The 21,897-nt window shown below is 33.3% G+C and overlaps 1 protein-coding gene across 4 annotated transcripts in view; it reads left to right on the top strand.

Moving 5' to 3' along the window:
• The window catches only part of LOC149784321 (sorting nexin-17-like), a 196,658-nt gene that overhangs the window by 159,757 nt on the left and 15,004 nt on the right, over positions 1 to 21,897 (top strand). The window lies entirely within an intron of this gene.

The raw sequence follows: 21,897 nt of genomic DNA on the forward strand, positions 1-21,897 counted from the left end.
ATTTTGGCTAAAGGTGTTATTAGATCAGCACTACTCTGAACTTACACAGGATGATTTTAACTTACAAAATGCAAACAATTTCCATGAGCCATTCCTTTGAACATAATGTTTCAATTTAAGACAGTGAATTAATTTGATTGGCATGCAGAGTCTGCTTTCTCCAACTTCTGTTTGTGTGGCATGGTCTAACAAATAATAGAGCTAAATCTTTTTGGGCTACAGAGAGATATCCTGACAGTTACCACACCCTGTTCATGACAGCAAAACCTCAGTCTGGGTATGATCTTTAGCTGGATTCACCTGAGAAACTTTTTATACAAAGCAATAGCCATGTGTGGGAACATACAGGGATCATCCTGTCATATATATAAATGCATGTGCTCAGTTGTACTGCCTTCATGTTATGAAAAGCTCATCCTTTCAGTAGAGCAGTCATTATGCTCCTTCAAGGTGACATGGATAAGGTGGGATGCTCAAGTTTTTCATCCTCTTACCTACTTTCCAAATATTATTGTTATCTGTAATCTGGAAGATAAATGTTTTAGTAAATCGTGTTTGTCCAAAAATATTTAGCTGATTACAAAACAATCAATCCCTGTTACCCATTGCACACAACTTTGAGCATCCTGTTATAAGTTTTGCCCAAGCTTAGACTAGTTACCAAGTGTAAACACAGGAGTTCGTTTTGTATGTTACTTCTCTTTATTGGTATGATGGATAAAAGATATGAAAAGACATTTTTCATTATTCATTGAGGGCTGCATCCAGAGGTAGAAGAAAGTAATTTCCTCATGTTAATGTGATCAGGTAGTTATTTTTGGAGAAACAATTTCCAGTTTTTGAAACTCACCAGAAATCTGGCAAATCTTAAAAGTTTTTTAATTTTTAGAAATTTTAAGACTACTCATTGTTCATTGTATTTGTTAAAAATTATGTTTATAGGGATCGAGGAAATGTATGTAACATGTAGTTAAAAAACGTTTTGGGTAAAATATTTAGTGTGAACCAGATCTAAACTATTAACAAAACATAATAACAGCAATATGTATAAGCTGTAGTAACAGAATCAAATTAACAACATTAACATAAGAAAACAATTTTTAAGCATTGTTATTAGACATGCTGTTGTTTACCAAGCTTCGATATTTAAATTTTCTTATATCTGGGGCTAAGTGAAATCAGCTCTGAATAATTGTTGAATGTAACATTTTTGACAAATTGTTTTGCCTTTGAAGTTAACAGATAATGTTGAGTGATTTCTTTCTGCTTGGACACTGGCCTGTTACAAATATTGGTTTGAGCATATGTAACTTTAGTAGTGTAAAGCTTATTTTTTGTAGCAGCTAGAAATGTTACATGATACATGATACATGATTGCCTCAAAAGAGTGACCTAAACACTTAGCAGATTGTATGGACATGGGCAACAACACTTTGTAGAAAAATGTCTCTATCACATTCTTGGTTGGACATAACTATATTGCATGCCACAGCTGTTTTGGTGTCCAGATATGCATGGAAACATTGTTCTAGTCTGTCATGCTTTGTGCATGTGATGGCATGCATGCCATGTTGTATTGTGCATTGCTCTTCAGACAGCTCTCAGTAGGAATTTGAAAATGGAAGTCCAGATCAGGTATCTCTTAAACATGGAATCCATGTTGTAGGGGAAAGAAAACTTTGATAAATTGTAACCCTGTCCCTGAGAATCAAGTCCCAAATGCAAGAAATCTTGCTACAGAGAGCTTTGTTAGGATAGACAGTCAGTGACTTAATTTATAGCTGCCATTCATTGTTTTCATAATATGTATCAGCAGTAATGATTCAAATTTAATTTTACAACTTCTTTATAATCAGTCATGCCTACTAGAAATTGTATACTACCAGTCTAGAAGAAATCTTGAAGCCTCTATGAAGCTTTCTTTTCACAATATTCTCTGATAGTCTGTCAGAAAGAAAACAAATGCTTCTGCAGTTGTGGCATCTTTTTTACTAGCTATAAACCAAGTGAGCATATGATATGGTTCATTGTCCATTGTGTTTTCTCTATTAACAATTTTTATTTACAACTTCTGAAGAAGAAAATAATCAACAGAATTTGGCCAGATTTGAAGGAAAGCATCTTAATATGAAGTCTTTCTGATTTATTCAAACGATGCTGATCACTTGCAAATATTATGACTTCCATTGCTAAAAGTATAAAAATCATAAAATTATTTCTTTAGAACTGCTCAGCAGAATTTAAATTTGACAAAAAGACATTTATACAACCTTTTCCCAAAATGACTCGAAAAGATTTGACCAAACTTGACAGGCGGGTCTTTCAGATTTGTTCAAATGATTATGCTGATTCAGCATTAGATTTGGTTCCACTACTAAAAGTTACTAAAATCATTTAGATCAGTTAATGTAGCATATGAAACTGGATCATTCTCAACTGTTTTGAGACAAGGCATTATAACTTGCATACCCAAGAAGGATAAGCTAAAGCAGTACCTGAGGAACTGGTGTCCAGTTTCTCTGCTTAATGTTGTACATAAATTAGTATCAGGATGTATGACCAAAAGAAAGAAGTCGGCACCTAATGAAATAATATCAGACGATCAAATTGGTTTTGTAAAATGAAGATACTTAAGTCTAAATACAAGGATATGATATTGTGCACATTACAGAAGAGTTAAAAATTTGTGGAAATTTATTCATAATGTATTAGCTTGTTTTAATTTTGGACCAAGTATAAGGCACGTTGTTCAAATTTATTATTGTACTGGTAATATCCCATCAGCAATTTTACAAAATGGCTTTCTTGGAGAATTTTTGAAAATTTCCTGAGGTTATTGAAAGAGTGATCCAGTATCCCCATGTCTCTTATTATTATATGCAGAAATATTGTCTGTACTATTGAAGAATAATACAAATACAAAAAAGGTGTCATGATACTGCTTTACTGCTTTAATTCTTGATGGCTCTTTTTAATCTTTAAAATCCTCTATTGAAGTACCTAATACAAAATTGGTCAGTTTGTTTGAATATGAAATATGCAAGATAAAGTACATGTTTCTGTTAGGAGTTGAAAATGTGATTATCCAGAAAAGAGAAATAATGTTTTTGGTATGATATTTTACTGGCTTGAGAACTTAATTGAGAAAAATATACCCAAGACAGGAGAAGATCTTATCAAAACAAGTTATGGATGAACTCCCTTTATAACGGTAAACAAGGTACCAATTTTCTATAGGAAGTCATTTGAACATAATGTAATCTATATTAGTTATATGCTTATGGATTTTGATAGCTTTAAAAGCTAAATATACTCTCAACACAAATTTCTTTACCTATAAAGGTATGGCTCAGTGTGCATAGCCCTTTATATAAAATGTTATAGGTAGATATAACAACATCAGTCAGACCAGTTATTGTATTTTATAACAATATAGGATGTAAATTACTTTTGACAATGGATATTAAACCAGCTGGTGAAAATAAATGGAATGGAATTTTCAATTTCAATATGGATAAATGGCCTGACATGTATGCCAGAGTTTTTACAGTAACAAGAAACTCAAAATTACAATGGTTTCAATTTTGTGTTCTTATATAAGTTTACCAACAAGTTCATTTCTGTATAAAATAAAATTGTCTGATACTGATGAATGTACTTTTTGTAAAATTTTACCAGAAAAAATACTGCATTAGTTTTGGGAAATGCAATAATCAGGCTGTAGAATGATGTGTCCCATTAGATTCAGAATAAAGCAAACATAGATATTGTGCCAAGTACAGAAACTGTTATATTGGGAGATACAAGCATAAAATATGAAGAAACTTTGTATTTTTCTTTTTCTAGACAAATACTGCATCAGTATATGTAAAAATGAATGCCTTGATTAGATGGGCTTAAAGTTTTTCTTAAAGTCCACTATAATTTGGAAAAATATATTGCAATCAAATCTGAAAAAAATAAGCATATATGTTGATGTTTGAACAGTTGGAACCATTATTCCACCAGTAACTAAGACAGATGTGTTACAATTCAGTTGCATATTTTATAACATGATGTTATAGCATATAATGTGATTGTAATATAAGCTAAAAGCTAAAAAAAATCATGTAATATTTAATTGAGTCTGATTTGATGGTAAACAAGAACAAAAGATTTTAATGTTACAAAGTGTGTGTCACCTAGATACTGTATATTTGTATTTGACTAAATTATGCATCAAAAAGAGTTTGTGTGCTGTGTGTGTGAGTGCTTGCATGTGTCTGTGTTTTGTTTTTCTACACTGGGCTTATTGTCAATAGATTATGTTAGATTGGAAGGTGACCTTGAGTTAGTTCTCTGACCCAGTGGTCAAACTATTATGGGGACAATATAAAAAAATTAAAGAAAAAAATGAAACAAAAATTTAAAATGACTTCTCAAAAATTGCTCAATACAATGTGACCAAAGTTTACAGGAAGTATCTGGCATAGATGGTTTTTGTTTTTCACAAGTCATGCCAAGTTGCATGAATCCAGGAATTGCACAAAATTTGTATGAATTTCTACCCTTGGAAAGGAATGATACATGAAAACTCACACAAATTAGTTAAAAGTTGTGCATATTAACATGTACTCTGCACAGAATAGAAATTGTATTTAATTGTTAACCCTTAAAGAACCTGTCATGACATAACTCATGCCATAGGTATTGTAGTGCTTGTCACAACTTCAGGTAGGCATATATTTACACATCTGGGTTCTTTGGCTTGACATGAGTGGATGTTAAACTAAATTTGACTTGGGCCATGGAACAAACGTTCTGTTGTAGTTTGATCCTTACATCAACAAAGTTATACAAATGCATATTCAAAATACATGCTACCTATAACACCAAAAATGGCAGATTCCCAGTGTGGTTCATCTTCAGATGAGGATTCCATTGGCAAATAATGGCTGATGAGAGTGACAATGGTTTTTAATTTCATTAACTACATCAGATTACTGGAGCTGAGAAAGTGTTAATGAAGATACCAGTGAGTGATTTTGGACCCATAAATGATTGGAGTCTGTTATACATGCTGTGTGGACATAAAGCGGATGGCATGCAGGCCAACCACTGTCTCAGAATTATTTTGAAATTAGATGTCACAAAGGCAGAACACCAAGCCTAATTAAAATATAGACAATTTAAAAGTTGGGTGCAATTTTCATTTCTTTTCTCAAACAATTTAGCCCAGCTGGATCTTGTGCAAGAAACTATGGGGGCATATAAGGTTTAAGATAAATTGAATACATAATAATCTAAAGTGAAATTAAAAACTAAAGATATTATTTGATCCAAATATCTCTATCTTAAAAACGACTTTATGGCATTGATGAACCTAAAACCATAATACAGCATTATGAAGCAGGTAAGAAATCTGTTATAATAGCCTGCAAAGCACTGATTCAAGAAAGTGAAACTTTGGCAGAGCTTATGTTAGTGAAAAATCTCATTTTGTAGCAGAAATATCAAAAAGACAGTATCTATGACCTGTAGAAAATTGTACATAACAACCGTAAAGAACAGTTTCCCAACTTGTTCAAGTTGGCTAAGCTAGCTATGCAAATGTCCCTTCAGACAGAAGACTGAAAGTGAGATCACAGCACAGAACAGTATTCATGCACAGATAAGGTACAGATAAAGCTTATAAACAATAAACAGATTATTGCTTACCAGTACACAACTAGATGTAACAGCTTTAAAAGATTTTGATTTCAATAGAAATCTAAAGAGTGGATCAGAAAGAAAGAGAGAAATTGAAGTGTTAGGTAAATATTGAACTATACTGTTTCCTCCCTTCCTTTTCTTCTACTCCCCCTTTATTTTTGTAACAAGTGGGTGGGGAGCTTCCCCCTTTAAATAAAATCCTGGCAGCATCTCTGCATCATATAGAGCTGTTATTACAAGAAATACACAGAACTTTAAATGACTTCTTCTCAGAAACTGCTCAGCTGAAATTGACCCATTTTGATGGAAAGCATTATGTGATTAAGGGCTTTCTTTTTTTCTTTTTTTACAAGAAATGTTATTCACCATCTGGTATGGCTGCCTTTAATAAAAAATAAACAAATCCTTTAAACTATTTTTTTAAGACTTATTGGACAGAATTAAATGACAATTTACAGAAATTATTCTGGCAGGAAAGGCTTTTTACTTTTATAAAATGAGGCCAGTTTGCCATCCAATATGGCTGCTAAAAGTGGAAAAACCTGTAACAGTTTTTTTTTCCCTAAAATACCAATTTACAGACTTTAAATCAATTTTTGACAGAAAGTATCCTAGCTTGAATACCTTTGAGATTTATACAAATTATGCTGTTTTACCATCAAATATGGCCACTGCTAGCACACCATTAATTAGTGTACTAAGGAAAGAAAATGTGCTTCTCTAATCCACACCAATCATTATTTTACTAAAGAAAGATACTGTGCTTCTCTAATGCACACCAATAATTATTTTACTAAGGAAAGATACTGTGATTCTCTAATCCACACCAGTAATTATTTTACTAGGGAAAGATACTGTGCTTCTCTAATCCACACCAATAATTATTTTACTAAAAAAGATACTGTGCTTCTCTAATACATTCTCTAATCCACACCAATTATTTTACTAAAGAAAGATACTGTGCTTCTCTAATACATACCAATAATTCTTTTACTAAGGAAAGATACTGTGCTTCTCTAATACAAACCAACAATTATTTTACTAGTGAAAGATAATGTGCTTCTCTAATACACACTAAGAATTATTTTACTAAGGAAAGATACTGTGCTTCTCTAATCCACACCAAGAATTATTTTACTAAAGAAAGATACTTTGCTTCTCTAATACACACTAATAATTATTTTACTAAGAAAGATACTGTGCTTCTATAATACACACCAATAATTATTTTACTATGGAAAGATACTGTGCTTCTCTAATCCACACCAGTAATTATTTTGCTAGGGAAAGTTGCTGTGCTTTTCTAATGCACACCAATAATTATTTTACTAAAGAAAGATACTGTACTTTTTTAATACATTCTCTAATCCACACCAATTATTTTACTAAAGAAAGATACTATGCTTCTCTAATACATACCAATAATTCTTTTACCAAGGAAAGGTACTGTGCTTCTCTAATACACACCAACAATTATTTTACGACTGAAAGATAATGTGCTTCTCTAATCCACACCAAGAATTATTTTACTAAAGAAAGATACTGTGCTTCTCTAATACACACCAATAATTATTTTCCTAAGGAAAGGTACTGTGCTTCTCTAATACACACCAATAATTATTTTACTAAGGGAAGATACTGTGCTTCTCTAATACACACCAGTAATTATTTTACTAAGGAAAGATACCGTGCTTCTCTAATACACATCAATACCAATAACTATTTTGCTAAGGAAAGATACTGTGTTTCTCTAATACACACCAATACCAATAATTGTTTTACTAATCAATACCAATAACTATTTTACTAAGGAAAGATACTGTGTTTCTCTAATACACACCAATACCAATAATTATTTTACTAAAGATACTGTGCTTCTCTAATAGACACAAACAATTATTTTACTTAGGAAAGATACTGTGCTTCTCTAATACACATCAGTATCAATAATTATTTTACTAAAGATATTGTGCTTTTCTAATACACACCAATAATTATTTTAATAAAGAAAAATACTGTGCTTCTCTAATACACACCAACAATTATTTTACTAGGGAAAGATACTGTGGTTCTCTAATACACGCCAATACTTATTTTACTCAGGAAAGATACTGAGCTTCTCTAATACACACCAGTAATTATTTTACTAAGGAAAGACACTGTGCCTCCCTAATACACACAAATACCAATAATTATTTTACTAAAGATACTGTGCTTCTCTAATAATACAGACCAATAATTATTTTACTAGGGAAAGATAATGTGCTTCTTTAATACACACAACAATTATTTTACTAAAGAAAGATACTGTGCTTCTCTAATACACACCAAGAATTATTTTAGTAGGGAATGATACTGTGCTTCTCTAAGCCACACCAATAATTATTTTACTAGGGAAAGATACTTTGCTTTTCTAATACACATCAATAATTATTTTACTAAGGAAAGATACTCTGCTTCTCTAATGCACACCAATAATTATTTTACTAAGGGAACATAATGTGCTTCTCTAATACACACCAGTAATTATTTTGCTAAAGAAAGATACTGTGCTTCTCTAATACACACCAATAATTATTTTACTAAGGAAAGATACTGTGCTTCTCTAATACACACCAATAATTATTTTACTAAGGAAAGATACTGTGCTTCTCTAATACACACCAACAATTATTTTACTAGGGAAAGATACTGTGCTTCTCTAATACACACCAACAATTATTTTACTAAGGAAACATACTGTGCTTCTCTAATACAAACCAATAATTTTACTAAAGAAAGATAATGTGCTTCTCTAATACACACCAGTAATTATTTTACTAAGGATAGATACTGTGCTTCTCTAGTACACACCAGTACCAATAATTAATGTATTAAAGATACTGTGCTTCTCTAATGCACACCAACAATTATTTTACTAATGAAAGATACTGTGCTTCTCTAGTACACACCAATAATTATTTTACTGATGGAACATACTGTGCTTCTCTAATACACACCAATAATTATTTTACTAAAGAAAGATACTGTACTCCTCTAATACACACCAATGCCAATAAATATTTTACTAAAGATACTGTACTTCTCTTAGAGACACCAAGAATTATTTTACTCATGAAAAATACTGTGCTTCTCTAATACACACCGGTACCAATATTTATTTTACTAAAAATACTGTGCTTCTTTAATACACACCAATAATTATTTTACTGAAGAAAGATACTGTGCTTCTCTCATACACACCAACAATTATTTTACTAGGGAAAGATACTGTGCTTCTCTAATACACACCAGTAATTATTTTACTAAGGAAGACACTGCTTCTCTAATACACCAATACTTATTTTACTAAGGAAAGACTGTGCTTCTGTAATACACACCAATACCAATAATTATTTTACTGAAGATACTGTGCTTCTCTAATAGACACCAACAATTATTTTACTAATGACTGTGCTTCTCTAATACAGACCAATAATTATTTTAATAGGGAAAGATACTGTGCTTCTCTAATGCACACCAACAATTATTTTACTAATGAAAGATACTGTGGTTCTCTAATACACACCAATAATTATTTTACTAGAGAAAGATACTGTACTTCTCTAATACACACCAATAATTATTTTAGTAAAGAAAGATACTGTGCTTCTCTAATCCACACCAATATTGGGAATTATTTTACTAAGGAAAGATACTGTGGTTCTCTAATACACACCAATACCAATAATTATTTTACATGAGATATGGTGCTTGTCTAATACACACCAACACCAAGAATTTTTTTTACTAAAAATACTGTGCTTTTCTAATACACACCAATACCAATAATTGATTTACTGTAGATACTGTGCTTCTCTAATACACACCAGTACCAATAATTATTTTACTAATGAAAGATACTGTGCTTCTCTAATACACACCAGTAATTATTTTACTAAGGATAGATACTGTGCTTCTCTAGTACACACCAGTACCAATAATTATTGTACTAAAGATACTGTGCTTGTCTAATACACACCAATAATTATTTTACTAAAGAAATATACTGTACTCCTCTAATACACACCAAGGCCAATAAATATTTTACTAAAGATACTGTGCTTCTCTTAGAGACACCAAGAATTATTTTACTAATGAAAGATACTGTGCTTCTCTAATACACACCGGTACCAATAATTATTTTACTAAAAATACTGTGCTTCTTTAATACACACCAGTAATTATTTTACTGAAGATACTGTGCTTCTCTGATACACACCAATAATTATTTTACTAAAGAAAGATACTGTGCTTCTCTCATACACACCAACAATTATTTTACTAGGGAACGATACTGTGCTTCTCTAACACACACCAATAATTATTTTACTAAGGAGAGACACTGCTTCTCTAATACACCAATAATTATTTTACTAAGGATAGACTGTTCTTCTCTAATACACACCAATACCAATAATTATTTTACTAAAGATACTGTGCTTCTCTAATAGACACCAACAATTATTTTAGTAATGAAAGATAATGTGCTTCTCTAATACAGACCAATAATTATTTTACTAGGGAAAGATACTGTGCTTCTCTAATGCACACCAACAGTTATTTTACTAATGAAAGATATTGTGCTTCTCTAATACACACCAATAATTATTTTACTTGGGAAAGATACTGTACTTCTCTAATACACACCAATAATTATTTTACTAAAGAAAGATACTGTGCTTCTCTAATACAAACCAATATCAGTAATTATTTTACTAAGGAAAGATACTGTGCTTCTCTAATACACACCAATATATCAGTAATTATTTTACTAAGGAAAGATACTGTGGTTCTCTAATAGACACCAATACCAATAATTATTTTACATGAGATATGGTGCTTATCTAATACACACCAATACCAATAATTTTTTTACTAAAAATACTGTGCTTTTCTAATACACACCAATACCAATAATTAATTTACTATAGATATTGTGCTTCTCTAATACACACCAATAATTATTTTACTAAGGAAAGATACTGTGCTTCTCTAATACACACCAACAATTATTTTACTAAGGAAAGATACTGTGCTTCTCTAATACACACCAATACCAATAATTATTTTACTAAGGAAAGATACTGTGCTTCTCTAATACACACTAGTAATTATTTTACTAAGGAAAGATACTGTGCTTCTCTAATACACACCAATCATTTTTACTAAGGAAAGATATTGTGTTTCTCTAATACACACCAATACCAATAATTATTTTACTAAAGATACTGTGCTTCTCTAATACACACCAATACTTATTTTACTAGGGAAAGATACTGTGCTTCTCTCATCCACACCAGTAATTATTTTACTAAGGAAAGATACTGTGCTTCTCAGATACACACCAGTCATTCTTTTGGTAAGGAAAGATACTGTGTTTCTCTAATACACACCAATGCCATTAATTATTTTACTAAAGATACTCTGCTTCTCTAATACACACCAAGAATTATTTTACTAATGAAAGATACTGTGCTTCTCTAATACACACCAATAATTATTTTACTAGGGAAAGATACTGTACTTCTCTAATACACACCAATAATTATTTTACTAAAGAAAGATACTGTGCTTCTCTAATCCACACCAATAACTATTTTACTAAGGAAAGATACTGTGCTTCTCTAATACATACCAATAATTATTTTACTAGGGAAAGATGCTATGCTTCTCTAATACACACCAATAATTTTGTTACTAAATAAAGATACTGTGCTTCTCTAATACACACCAATAATTATTTTACTAGGGAAAGATACTGTACTTCTCTAATACACACCAATAATTATTTTACTAAACAAAGATACTGTGCTTCTCTAATCCACACCAATAATTATTTTATTAAAGAAAGATACTGTGCTTCTCTAATACATACCAATGCCATTAATTATTTTACTAAAGATACTCTGCTTCTCTAATACACACCAAGAATTATTTTACTAATTAAAGATACTGTGCTTCTCTAATACACACCAATGCCATTAATTATTTTACTAAAGATACTCTGCTTCTCTAATACACACCAAGAATTATTTTACTAATGAAAGATACTGTGCTTCTCTAATACACACCAATAATTATTTTACTAGGGAAAGATACTGTACTTCTCTAATACACACCAATAATTATTTTACTAAAGAAAGATACTGTGCTTCTCTAATCCACACCAATAACTATTTTACTAAGGAAAGATACTGTGCTTCTCTAATACATACCAATAATTATTTTACTAGGGAAAGATACTATGCTTCTCTAATACACACCAATAATTTTGTTACTAAATAAAGATACTGTGCTTCTCTAATACACACCAATAATTATTTTACAAGGGAAAGATACTGTACTTCTCTAATACACACCAGTAATTATTTTACTAAAGAAAGATACTGTGCTTCTCTAATCCACACCAATAATTATTTTATTGAAGAAAGATACCGTGCTTCTCTAATACACACCAATAAATATTTTACTAATGAAAGATACTGTGCTTCTCTAGTACACACCAATACCAATAATTATTGTACTAAAGATACTTTGCTTCTCTAATGCACACCAATAATTATTTTACTAAGGGAACATAATGTGCTTCTCTAATACACACCAGTAATTATTTTTACTAAAGAAATATACTGTGCTTCTCTAATACACACCAATGCCACTAAATATTTTACTAAAGACACTGTGCTTCTCTAATAGACACCAAGAATTGTTTTACTAATGAAAGATACTGTGCTTCTCTAATACACACCAACAATTATTTGACTAGGGAAAGATGCTGTGCTTCTCTAATACACACCAGTGCCAATAATTATTTTACTAAAGATACTGTGCTTCTCTGATACACACCAATAATTATTTTACTAAGGAAAGATACTGTGCTTCTCTAGTACACACCAGTACCAATAATTATTGTACTAAAGATACTGTGCTTCTCTAATGCACACCAATAATTATTTTACTAAGGGAACATACTGTGCTTCTCTAATACACACTAATGATTACTTTACTAAAGAAAGATACTATGCTTCTCTAATATACACCAATGCCAAGAAATATTTTACTAAAGATACTGTGCTTCTCTAAGAGACACCAAGAATTAATTTACTAATGAAAGATACTGTGCTTCTCTAATACACACCGGTACCAATTATTATTTAACTAAAGATACTGTGCTTCTTTAATACACACCAATAATTATTTTACTAAAGAAAGATACTGTGCTTCTCTAATACACACCAATAATTATTTTACTAAAGAAAGATACTGTGCTTCTCTAATACACACCAACAATTATTTTGCTAAAGAAAGATAGTGTGCTTCTCTCATACATACCAATAATTCTTTTACTAAGGAAACATACTGTGCTTCTCTAATACAAACCAATAATTGTTTTGCTAAAGAAAGATACTGTGCTTCTCTAATCCACACCAATAATTATTTTAGTAAAGAAAGATACTGTGCTTCTCTAATACACACCAGTAATTATTTTACTAGGGAAAGATACTGTGCTTCTCTAATACACACCAATAATTATTTTACTAAGGAAGACACTGCTTCTCTAATACACCAATAATTATTTTACTAAGGAAAGACTGTGCTTCTGTAATACACACCAATACCAATAATTATTTTACTAAAGATACTGTGCTTCTCTAATAGACACCAACAGTTATTTTACTAATGAAAGATACTGTGCTTCTCTAATACAGACCAATAATTATTTTACTAGGGAAAGATACTGTACTTCTCTAATACACACCAATAATTATTTTACTAAAGAAAGATACTGTGCTTCTCTAATCCACACCAATAATTATTTTACTAAGGAAAGATGCTGTGCTTCTCTAATACACACCAATATCAGTAATTATTTTACTAAGGAAAGATACTGTGGGTCTCTAATACACACCAATACCAATAATTATTTTACATGAGATATGGTGCTTGTCTAATGCACACCAAGACCAATAATTTTTTTTACTAAAAATACTGTGCTTTTCTTATACACATCAATACCAATAATTGATTTACTATAGATATTGTGCTTCTCTAATACACACCAATAATTATTTTACTAAGGAAAGATAATGTGCTTCTCTAATACACACCAATACCAATAATTATTTTACTAAGGAAAGATACTGTGCTTCTCTAATACACACCAGTAATTATTTTACTAGTTAAAGACACTGTGCTTCTCTAATACACACCAGTAATTATTTTACTAAGGAAAGATACTGTTCTTCTCTAATACACACCAATCATTTTTACTGAGGAAAGATATTGTGTTTCTCTAATACACACCAATGCCAATAATTATTTTACTAAAGATACTGTGCTTCTCTAATACACACCAATAATTATTTTACTAGGGAAAGATACTGTGCTTCTCTAATACACACTAATATTTTTTTTACTAAATAAAGATACTGTGCTTCTTTAATATACACCAATAATTATTTTACAAGGGAAGGATACTGTGCTTCTCTAATACACACCAACAATTATTTTACTAAGGAATGATACTGTGCTTCTCTAATACACACCAATAATTATTTTACTAATGAAAGATACTATGCTTCTCTAATACACACCAATAATTATTTTACTAGAGAAAGATACTGTGCTTCACTAATAATGCAATGTAACTGCAAGGCTGAAAAACTGATGCACACCATGAAAGGTATTTAAGTGTAAGACTTTCTTTGCATATTTAATTATGAGGAACAAACAAGATTTTGCTTTATGAACATTTTAAGAATCCTTTTCCAGGTTTGTTTGCAGAGAATTATTGCTAAACTTGACCACATTTGTTATTCTTTAATATTTTGATGCAGATGTGATAAGTTTGGTTAAATGAAATTTAACATTTGCTTATATTGCCATATTACAATGCTTGAAGCATTTGCTGTTTATATGTTATCACATGTATTGTTCATTTTTAAGGCTTTTCATATATTCATTACCATTACTCATAAATTTTCGTAAAAATTGTATAACAACCTAATATGCTTTCCTCTTGAAACACTTTTAAATTTAATTACTAAGAGCACAGAATTCCATTACCTTAAAAAGATCCTGAGGAAGGCTGCTCAGATTGTGGGATTCAAGCTTGCATACTTCTGGTCATATTCTTATGCCTTATACATTGAACCATGATAGCCCCTTCTTTGGGTGCAGATCTCAATGGTTTCAAAGTTATGACTGCAGGTACATGGCCCCATGGGTTAATGGCAGACCCAGGAATCCATGCCAGGTAAGTGTATATGCTTTGAGGGTGGGACAATTAACAGTTTGTAAGTTATGAATTAGGGCCAGGGACCCATTGCAGGGAGAAACCAAGGGTAAGATGCTGGTTGTATAAAGTTTTTGTTCTTTTATGCCATGAAAGTCATCCTATATAAATGGTTTAGGAAAAAAGATAAATGACAACAAGAATAACAGTTATATGCTCCAAACTTTTCTTTCCTCATCGCGGTTTCAGTAGATGCTTGAATTTACAGTCACAAGCTGACATATCAACTACTCAGGTGAGCAATATCAGGCCAACTTGGGAATCTTGTTATTGCTTATGTTGTTTGTTTTGTGTAGTGAAATTTGACTTCTGTTGATAAACAAATAATTTGATGTCTCGCTAAAAAGTCTTTTTTTTATGTAGCTACATCAATACATAGTACATGTATGGTTGAAATGCTATAGCAACCACCTGATATATCAGTACACAATACAGTCAATATCCTATAATAGCTACCTGCATATAAAAACCACTATTAACTGAAGACCAAATTCATTGGGTCCCATTTGTTCGTAAATCATTTACATGTATATATATAGATTCTTGGTCATAAGGAACCTGAGTGGTCTCCATAGATTGGTTTGAGAGCTTTTGTTTCATCTGCAAAGCATAGGGATCTGATTTTCAATGGTGGTATTATCTTCATAGGTGTAAGGGCTAAGTTGCTGTATGTAGATCTTTTTTTTTTATACCATTGTATTATAGATGTAAAAGCTGATGGTTATATATTCATTTTCGAAGGTACCACATGCTGCAGGCATAAATAGGTCACAGTGACCATTTTTTTGACACTAACATTAAAATCAAGTTTTAATGGCAGTAATAACTTACCTGCTATTATTGTGTTGCTATATCTTTTTGTGCAGATAATCCCCAGTCTAAGGACAATGTTCCTTTTTCTAGTTAGTAATTAAAGGTTTAGGAAGAAAAAAAACCAGCATGGTTCCAGGCTGATACCACAATCTGCTTCTGATAGTTGGAATATCATTGTTCTTTTCCTTGGACTCCATGCATTTGACATGTGTCTCTTGGGCACTCAACACCTCATCATTTAACTCAGCAATTCCATTCTCAGTCATATTCTTCTTTTGTGTAGTATTTCTGTTTTTTTTTCTTCTAAAGTACTTGCTTTAGTTTGATATATGTATGCATCAGATTGTTTATTGATCGTTTAATTACTTTCTGAGTAGTGGTGCTTTTTTTTCTTCTCATCCTTCTAATATTAACAGGTATCATAATAGTAACCAGTGCAGGATAAAAAGGTCCTACCCATCCCCATAATATTATGTTGTTTGGCTGAACAAGGTTAGTATTTGTCAGGAAGTAGCTCCGCCTTTAGGGACAAGAAGAATGGCCCTGCTGCCTCCTCTTCATCTCTGGATAAGCCCTCCACTCAGAGCAGGGACCTATAGTATTTCCTAGTGTAGGGAAGTTGCCAGCCTCAATAAAATAGGGTCAGGGATAAGGAAGGTGCCCATTTTCATTAGTAGTGGTGGGGGTACATTTTGACACATGGTAGAAACATGTCTTATGTGAAAGAAGTTACTTTGCACTTCCAAGAGTAGGGAAGTGGCAAGCCCCAATGGCAAGCCCATCACAAGGGAAAATATGGTTAATTTTCTCAATCAAGTAGACTGGGATTTAAATCAAGGAGATCTCATTTGTCAGTCACGTTTCTCAGTCCTTACTATGATCTGCATACTGTGACTGATCACCAGGAAATGGATAATATGTAAGGTGAAGTTCATTGAAGTCTGTCACTGTTACTAGCTATTGGCCATGAATCACGCTGGGGTATGTATCAAGTCGCAGTCAGAGGTCTATCACTAGGCACTGGGAATTGAGCATTGGATACTGGTCACCAGTTATTTGGTCATGTCCCAAGTGACATTCACTATGCATCAGTCACCAGGCCCTTAGGAATAGGCCTTTTTCTTCTTTATTTAAGATATAATTATTTTTTTAAACAATTTTTAAAAATTTATCTGCAATAAATACAGAGAAAATAATATATCACATTATGGCTACAAAAATGTAATACACACATTCACTCATGCTTATCTACATGTAAACACATATGCACACAAATATACACATACATATGCTTAACAATAATACATAAACACATACAGGAATAAGAATTTGTATGATTTGGTAAAACTAAAAAAAATAAGAGCAAATATAGATTTTGTCATAACAGTATTGTTTTGTCTTTTCCCATCTGTTTCTGATATTATCTATCTTTGCAAAGATATTAGAGATGTACAGAATAAAGTTCATTGTTATTAAAGATCTTGGTATATGTGCCAAAAATTCACAATAGAAGTGTATTTCTTTCTTTCAGAGTACTAGTAATAAGTTGATAATGTCATGTTCAGCTAGAATATCAACACCAAGAAGCACAGAACTTGCATTTAGATTAAACTGAATGTCATATTTATCTCTTAGCATAAAGTTCATAAAGTTTTATGATACAACAGTCAAAAAAGGTGAAACAATGTTTCTGGATATTTATTACAGAAAGAACAAGGATGTATTGCTGAAATTTTCATCTTAATCTATTATTGGTGATAACATTGTAATGAAAGCTCTAAAGTCCTGTATCATCAGTAATCTTGAATTGCAATAAATTCATAAGTGTCCGGTCACTGAGTTCTGATTCTGTACATTATATTCTGTTTATTTTGAAGTTTGTTAGAAAAAAAAATCTCTGCATTTGAGGCAGTCAGTTTTTAAATTAAGCCAAACAAGTTGTGTATTTCTGGTCAGCTGATCATCCATGCTTTTTCATAGCTGATCCTCGTACTTTTTCCCCTGGGTTAAAATAAAAACATTTAAAAAAAAAAAGAAAATTCACAAAATTAATTGATTTATGCATCTAACTGAACTGATTTTGCCCAGTACATGAAGTCCTTAGTATGTTATATATACTAATCATTACAATATATATAATGTTTAAAATAAAACTACTTACCTACCTTAATTTTAAAACCAGTGCAATAGGAAACACAAAATGACTTTGCCATGGCTTCATGAATCATTCTACTATGTGCACCATAGATCTTTCCCACTTCTTCTGCCACAGTATTGAGGGAAGGAGAGGGGCTATCTTAACCTTTGGTGTTGAGAGGGAATCACCAATCCCTGTGTCCAGGGAGAGAAGATCAGTAGGCTATTCCCAAGATGGGATGTACAACCCCATTCTCCCAATAGGGGGATGAAACAAAACACTCCTGCCTTACCACAGAATGAAAACATAGTGATGAACTGTCATTTGTTGTAGGTGCAGATGCATTCCTAGAAAATCATGTCATTCCAGGCTCATATATGTTGACCTTACTTTCAGTTTTTCACCCAGTGGGTCAGGTGATCTAAGAGGTAGAGGTGAGGACTTCCAACAAAACAGTAATGGGTTTTGCAACAAACTTTTTCCAGAGCTATATCCCATACCTTTGGGATTATCTGACAATGGGCTTACAGGCACAACCCAAGTCAGACCTGCTGTTACTCCTGTGCTTAGCGATGGTGAGGTAGCTGACTCAGAAATTGTCCAGAAGCCAGGGAGGAGCCAGGAAGCAGAAAAGCTGGTTTGCCCCATAATTTACACTTTTGTAAATAGCTACATGTTCCATTCACATGCTTGGCCCCATAAGCTTTCCACTTTGACAAGATTACCTCCCATGTGGGAATTTTGGCAGTGACCCGGGCCCATGTCCCCATCAGTGCTCTTGAGGCTATGAAACTAAATTGGTAACAGAGAGAGAGAGTGTGTGTGTGTAATCTGGATTTGTAATGTAGGTTTAACAATTTTTCACTCGTATCACTATGATGTGTCAGTTTATAGTGAGTCTAGCATTGGGGCAGCAGGCCACAGACATGTAGCATGGTGTCCCTCCCAGTCATATTATCTTGACACCAGACCGACCAGTCCTAACACTAACCTCTTTAATGCTGAGTATCAAGCAAGGTATCTGTTAGTACCATTTTTATAAGACTTTGGTATGACTCGACTGGGTTTGAAACTCACATCCAAGGCGGACACTCTAACCACTTAGGCCATCAGAGTGGTCAAATTGGGAAGGTACTGTATAATCCTAGTATTCTATATTGATCATTTTCTCATTTTCTAGTTGTATCCAGTCAGTTGAAGGTAGAGTAATTAAATCCAGCTGCATTGCAGAGGTTGATAAAGGCTCTTGCCAAGGCATCAAGACATGCACTCATGATGTTTATGGTGCTGTCTGCAAAGCTCATGCAATATATGGATGTTGCCTTGGAGACATCTATGGTCTTGATGGAGGGCAGCAAAAGTCTCTTGTGAGCTGCCCCTCTGTATGAAGAGACAGTATTTGGAGGAATAAACCCTAGATTGGTCTTGCAAGATTTGAGCTTCACATCTTTCAGTGGTGCCCATTTTGTTCCACCAATCCCAAAGGGTATACCTGTGGGAAAAGGTGTACACTGTTTTTCAGGAAAGGCATAGTAGAGATGAAGAGGAATATACAAAGTCTGAGTATTGTTTCTTGATCATCTTAGTTTCAGAGAAAGGGGGAGCAGTTCGACTGATTCTTGATCTTTCCCAGTTGAACAGGTTTTGCCTGGAAAGGCATTGCATAAAGGAGACAACTGCCAAAGGCAAGGTGTCTATCAGGCAGAACATATGGGCATAGATCACCAAGATGCTTTCTTTCACATCTATTATTTCCAGCCCAGGGTAAAATCCTGCTGTTGTTTCATCTGAGACAGATCTTCCAAAGTTGCACTCTTCTTATAGTCAAACTTCGACTTCAGAGCCTTCATAAGATGATGGGTGTAATAGTGGCTCATTTACAATACTTTGCGGTCCTTATTCTCAAGTACTTCAATAACTAGCTGATGCAACTCATCAGACATGCTCTGCTGAGAGATCTGTCTCTCTGTTTGGAGACAGTGACTTGTCTGGGCCTAATCCTCAGGAGAAGACTTAATCTGATCCCTTCTCAGAATTTCATTTACATGGGAATGATATTTTGCACCCGTCAAGGAACAGTCTGTGTTGTTCCCACAAGGCTGGACAAGACAAATATGTAATCTGCTTGTCTCTACCTCTCTCTGCTAGGGACACTGCAGCAGTGGATTTGGTCCCCCTTGAAATTCTTCATGTATGGCTCCTGTGTCTTGCTTCCATCTTTTTGAAAACTTTATGAGGACCCCCTGTGTGGCTAGATCCTCTCATGTTTCATCACTGTCTGAGTTTGTGGAACATTATAGACATATTTTTGTCTGTAGTTCTAATTTATACAGGAACCTCCTTCCTTTACACCAACACTTGAGATTCAGTCTGGGCGCTCACTTAAAGCCTGAGGAATGATCCTGCAGGGCATGTGGTGTCAGGAAGACTCTTCCTTTTGCAACAACATTCTGCAGATGCAGGCTGTGTTTTTAGCATTTCTAGAGTGCATTGACTGCATAAGACATTGCTGCATACATCATAGCATATCTCAGATGTCAAGGGGCATTCGTGTCCCTTCATGCTTTTTGGAAGTCTGGAAACTCCTCCATTAGACATCAGCAGGAGAGATAAATCTCAGAGTCAGGCACACTCGGGCAAGAGGAATATTATGGCAGATAGTGTATACAGACAAGGGGCAAGCAAAATTGTTACAGCAGAGGATCTTTTTCTGGACAGCATTTGTCAGATTCTCCACCTTCATGCATGACTTCTGTCAAATGATCTATCCACCAGGACCAGTTTTCAGGCAAGATTGCCAAAATGTATTGCTTTGTCTAATAGTAATCAGTGTCCAAAGTTTGCAATTGCATGTGGAGAATTTTCTGTAATTGCTGCACTAGGAAATTCATTGATCCTATTTGCTTCTCTTTAATTGCAGTTGCATATTTTCTTTCTTTTTTCTTTTCATTGAAAAAGATGGCTTAGAATTCACAATTGAAAAATTTAGAACATCTAATGCTCTTAAGTTCTTAATGGGTTTCACTGTAGGGTTGGACCCACATTTCTCACCCATTGATACCACAATGGATCCTCACATGCTCATCGGTCAATATGTAAACCTCCTATAAAACTCTGAGTGCAACTTATTGCAGGAACTTTTGCCTTTAAAACAATCTTCCTTTTCCTCCAAGTACTGGTGAAGGAGTGAAATTCATGGTTTTTGAGTAGATAAATGTTATTTACATTACAATAGTAACTATGATTTAGACTCATGCTTGCCTGCCAGGATTTTTGGCCAAGAATCAGGTACCCTTGATCGCTCCTGTTCCTATTTAAATAATCTCCAGTCTCAGTCATATCTATGCAGTCCCACTCCATTTTCTGGCACTCTCACTCCACTTTCTCATCATTTTACCTTCAGTCATTATTGAGAGTATTTATACTCTGGTCCGATTGCATCAGCTCAACAAGTTGTAAAGCAGTCCTCCAGTCTGCAGTAGAACATCCTACTGACAGCAAAGTAAAGTTCACTTGACAGCTTATTGGAGAATATATCATTGCAATAATATAGCAGGTAATGTATTACTGCTATTAAAGTGTAGTTCTGTGGGAAGAGGAATAAAACAAATTTTAAATATGCCATGTGTACTTGCATGCTATTATTGCCCATTTCTTGCCTCACTCCCAGCACTGGTGTGTTTGAATCATAGTACAGGTTTAAGAACTATTGTCAGAAGTGGACTAAGGTATCAGACTGGGATCATGATACTTTTTATTCAAGACCTCCAAGACTTGGTAGTAGGGAATTATGTCCTTGGACTGATGACTAGCACCAGGAAAAGATAGAGCAATGTGGCAATAGCAGGTAAGTATTAAAATTAGTCATCCTCAACAAACAAAATACATTATGCATTTAGCTTACAGTCTCTGATAATGT

This window comes from Sinohyriopsis cumingii, chromosome 14, assembly GCF_028554795.1.
Source record: "Sinohyriopsis cumingii isolate HCF-2022 chromosome 14, ASM2855479v2, whole genome shotgun sequence".
In the NCBI taxonomy this organism is placed as follows: Eukaryota; Metazoa; Mollusca; class Bivalvia; order Unionida; family Unionidae; genus Sinohyriopsis; species Sinohyriopsis cumingii.